The 4,983-nt window shown below is 45.1% G+C and overlaps 1 pseudogene; it reads right to left on the reverse strand.

Moving 5' to 3' along the window:
* Positions 1-4,196: 4,196 nt before the first annotated feature.
* Positions 4,197-4,686, reverse strand: LOC144220315 (peptidyl-prolyl cis-trans isomerase A pseudogene; annotated as a pseudogene).
* Positions 4,687-4,983: the final 297 nt, after the last annotated feature.

A 4,983-nucleotide genomic window follows, 5' to 3' on the forward strand; every position in this document is an offset into this window, starting at 1 on the left:
CCTTATCTTCCCATCACCACATCCCAAGACCAGGTGGGACCTGATTATTTCAGTGTCTTTTCCACAGCTCCCATCTTTCCAGGCTGTCCCATTGTAAACGTAGCCTGCATTCCATAACCACTGATCTCCAACACCACCTTGATGGTAGTTTTCATTAACCGATCAAACTTTAGCACTTTTATCCTTTCCTCCTTGGAAATATGAAAGGGTCCCCCATTGCCTAGAATCCCATCTACATTCTCCATCCGTGGGGAGTTTGAAAGATAGAAAGAACTCATGTGTGTCAAAAGTTCTTGCAAAACATTCTGAGTGATACAAGTATGAGTTACCTGTGGTAGTCATTACTCTCTCCAGTTTTCTCTCGCCTGGATACACAGTAAGAGGGCATGTTCCTGCCTCTTAAGCTTGGGTGTGGCCACTGGATTGGCACTGACCAAAGAGTAGAAATGAGTGTGTCACTGGGTGGTGACTTTAAAAATCTATGTGTGATTTGCCACACTCTTCTTTTGCAGGAGTAAAGCCATCCTGGCAGGTCCTCAAGCCATCCTTTGGGGTGAGAACCTCACAGAGGAAATCCCCAGGGCTGATGCAAGACAGGCATATGTTAGGAATTGTTGTTCCCATTTACAAAACAGGACCCATCACACCTCATATGACAGGAGGGAAGGGGGAGGAGGCTACATCACTTACCCAGGTCACTCTGCTCTTCAGGGGTAGAACCAAGATCTCCGGTGCGAGATCTCATCACCAAGTTGGCCCCAACTGGCCCCTCCAGGAGGACATGTGTGTAGAATGAAAGGCACAGAAGCTTTGTCATTAGACAGACCTGGTTCAAATATCAATGGTGGTAGTGAGTTCCAACTGACAAGAATAACAATAGTCTGTCCTATAAATTTACAGGACAGGTGAACTAAACTAGGGTGGGGAGCCCTGGCAGACATGCATAGGGACTTGGTGTAGGTCATTTAGCTTTGTCTCTTTCCCAGTTTGGCTTTCCTCTTAAACCCTGGACTGATCACAACCGCTGTCACCTCTGAGATCTTGCTCAAAATGCTCTTCCTGATTATAAATCCCCCTCACCTCCTCCCCATACTCCTCTCAGAGCCCAGCTGAAGTTGCTGCTTGTCCACACTGCCTTCTCCTTTATTCCCGCTCACACTCTTCTCCCCCAACATGGATTTAATGGTTTCCCTGGTGAGAAGCTTATCTCCCTAATTATACCAGTCATACCTCAAGGGCATTGACTAGTCTCAGCTCCTTGCATCCCTCCTGGAGCTTGGCCCAGCCCCAGCCCTGTCTTTTATCGAGTCAGTGGCTCTGGGCACCTCCCTTCACATCACTGTGCCTAATTCCTCCCTTACACATGTGGGGAGTCACTCAAGGAGCTCTGAAGACTTTCCCACCCATGACCATCAGGTGAGTAAATTCAACTAGGCTGAGTCTACAAGTAAGAAGTGATCCCTGGGGATGAGTTAGCTTTCCTGAGCACCTCTATGGACCAGGTATTGTATCCAGTGCCTTGCATTATCTCTAGTTGTCAGAAGGTCATGGGTGTTTATATATGAAGAATACAAACTTTGGAGGTATTTCGTAACTTAACTGGCAACAATCAATCGAGAATGATTTGTTATTAATAACTTGATATTTATGTGTCAAGGACTGTGCTAGTGATTCAGAGAGGTAAATAAGGCAGATACGATCCCTGGTTCCATGGAACTCACAGCCCAGCTGACAAGACATTCAATGATTCTGTCAACCATCCTCCTCTGCTACATTCTTGTGTCATTACATTCTGTGTATGAGAAGTACCATCATCACTGAAATTACCTCTAACTCAGCACCTTTCAAAAATTGTCACCAAGTAATTTTAAAGACGCTATCTCATATGCTTCTTAGAACATTCAGAAGAAAGGGTATTATTGTTCACTGATGCCTCTAAGTGCCTAGCTTAGTGTCTGGCACGCGGCAGAGGACAATTTTAATTGAATGCATTTCCATTTTACAGATGAGGTTCATGGGGGCTTTGCCTCTACCAATGGGGAACCATGAATCTGAGACCCAAGGAGTGAGTGTACTTTCTTCCTTTATGTTACTTTTTTAAGTATATTTTTAAGCTCTTTGCTTTCCCCATTTACCCTCACCGTCTTCCCAAAATGACATTTCTTGTTTTGTCTTTCAGTGTGTTCTGAGCCAAACATCATGCATTGACTTTTTTAAAAAATCTTTTTATCTTTTTTTTTTTTTTTTAAGTTCAGGTCAGTTAACATACAGCGTAGTCTTGGCTTCAGGAGTAGAGCTCAGTGATTCATCACTTCCGTATAACACCCAGTACTCATCCCAATAAGTGCCCTCCATGATACCCATTACCCATTTAACCCATCCCCCACCCACCTCCCTTATAGCAATCCTCAGTTTTTCTCTGTATTTAAGAGGCTCTTACGGTTTGCCTCCCTCTCTGCTTTTATCTTATTTTTCCTTCCCTTCCCCTTTGTTCGTCTGTTGAGTTTCTCAAATTCCACATATGAGTGAAATCATATATCTAATTTTCTCTGACTTACTTATTTTACTCAGCATTATACCCTCTAGTTCTATCCACATTGCTGCAAATGGCAAGATTTCATACTTTTTCATTGCTGAGTAGTATTCCATTGTGTAACTTTCACATCCTCTGTGTAACTTTCTTGGTTGATGCAGCCAACTGTGGGCCCAAAATATTCCTCTTGCAGATAGGAGGGATGAGCTATGGAGACCATGGTCTTAGAGACCTTGATCAAGTGAAACAAGACCCTTTCCTCAGCTATTATTGCAAGTGGCCAAACTTTTAGTTATTATGGGAGAGAAATTCAACTGGCAACTCAAAGAAATGCCTTGAGAAAGAAACAGACTTCTCTCACTTCACCTCCCCCCCCACCCCCGCCATCAAGGTAAAAAATGAAACAACACAATCACAGTAGGTTCTTATAGCCAAATTAAATGTGCTAATAAAAATCAGCGCTGTTAAAATGTTCAATTCATCAAAACATAAAGATTGTTGGTTTCCAGCCTTTCTGGTTCTAATCCAACAGCTCTCACTAGAGGCCTTCATCTAACCTGATATGGTTGGGGTATGGTGGGGACTTTGTTTATAGGTGTGTGTCTTTAAAGGATATCTGGAAGATTTCCTCACTGAAGACTGTTATCTTGTGCAAGGTGCCTGGAGTTCTGTTGAATGAGTTCATGTTTTGAATCTTAGCCTTCTGCCACTTGCAGAGAGAAGCATCTTTTCTTCTGCTCTATCTCCTAGTGTTGAATATCCACCCAGCTATTCACTTAGTCATTCATTCACTCCACAAGCATTGACTGGACACAACCATGTGCCAGAAAATGTGCCTGGCACAGCAGATATGGAGCTCCCATCTAGCAGTGGGGTTTGGGGTCTGGACAAATGTTCGAACAAGGAGTGTAAAGGGTGGTTGGCCCTGGTAACTTCCAGGACTGGGCTCCATCAGTGATCTCTCTTCTGAAGTGGGACCAGTGTCTCTCTCTTCTCTGCTTCTCCTTCTCTACCAGCTCTTTTTCAAAGCCAATTTCATACCATAAAGCTCCACACTCACCTGGTGGTCCTCCTAGGTATTATTCTACTTTTCTCCCTCTTCATCCAGACTTGTAAGCAGAAGAGTCTACATTCTTAGTGTCCACCTCTTCCTCTTCATTTCATTCCTCAACTCATGGCAATCCATCCACCAACTTCAGTCATTACAGCTCCTTTGTTGTTGTTGCTGCTGCTGTTGTATAGCTTTTATTTCATGATCATAAACTCCACTCTGCACTCCAGCTGAACTTGGAGGGGGGTAAGGAAAACACGGGACTGTGGAGCTGCAGCAGGAGCACAAAGATTATAGATTTTGAGCAGATGGGGGTGGAAGGGTGCTCTCCTGAGCTACAGAAGGAATGGCCTGGTAGTTAAGACAAGACACAAGTTAAATTCATTAGATTTGGGGCACCTGGGTGGCTCAGTCGGCTAAAAGTCCGACTTCGGCTCAGGTCATGATCTCACAGTTCGTGGGTTCGAGCCCCGCGTCGGGCTCTGTGCTGACAGCCAGCTCAGAGCCTGGAGCCTGCTTCAGATTCTGTGTCTCCCCCTCTCTTTGACCCTCCCCTGCTCACGCTGTCTCTAACTCTCTCTCAAAAATAAATAAAACATTTAAAAAAATTCATTAGATTTGTCCACAGTCAGCAATGGTGATCTTCTGGGTCTAACCATTCCTGGACCCAAAGAGTTCCACGGCCTCCACGATGTTCATGCGCTCCTTCACCTTGCCAAACACCACGTGGTTGCCATCCAACCACTCAGTTTTGGGGGTGCAGATGAACCCTTGGAACCGTTGTATCGGGTCCAGCATTCCCAACGGTAAAGAAGCCAGGACCTGTGTGCTTCAAGATGAAATTCTCATCATCAAGTTTCTCCCTGCAGATGGACTTGCCACCAGTGTGATTATTGTGTGTGAAGTCACCACTCCGGCACATAAATCCCGGGATAATCCTGAGAAAGCAGAGACCTTTGTAACCAAATAATTTCTCCCTAGTGCTCAGAGCACAGAAATTCTCCGCTTAGTTTGGAACTTTGACTGCAAACAGCTCGAAGCAGACGTGGCCCAAGGGCTTACTGTCCACATGGATGTTGAAGAACATGGTGGCGTTGGCCATGGCTGGGTGGTAAGGTTGGTTCCAGCTCGGCGGGATCTGCAAGGCCCACTACTGCTCTTTCTAAAGACACCCATGATCTACTATGTTCTGACCAGTAGTTGCTCTTATCTTTTCTTTCTACTGTATTTAATGGTGTTGGTCCTCCAGCCTCTGCTCTCAGAAGCTTCGTTCTCCTGACTCCCCTTGTCTTCTCTGGTCTTTCTCTCTGTCCATCTCCATTGTAGTGATTCTCCTCCACCTGCTTCTTGGTGCTAACACTCCCAGACAAGTCGGCTCTCTTCTCTGGACACTCCGTCT

This window comes from Crocuta crocuta, unplaced genomic scaffold (assembly GCF_008692635.1).
Source record: "Crocuta crocuta isolate KB4526 unplaced genomic scaffold, BGI_CrCroc_1.0 scaffold179, whole genome shotgun sequence".
Taxonomy (NCBI): Eukaryota; Metazoa; Chordata; class Mammalia; order Carnivora; family Hyaenidae; genus Crocuta; species Crocuta crocuta.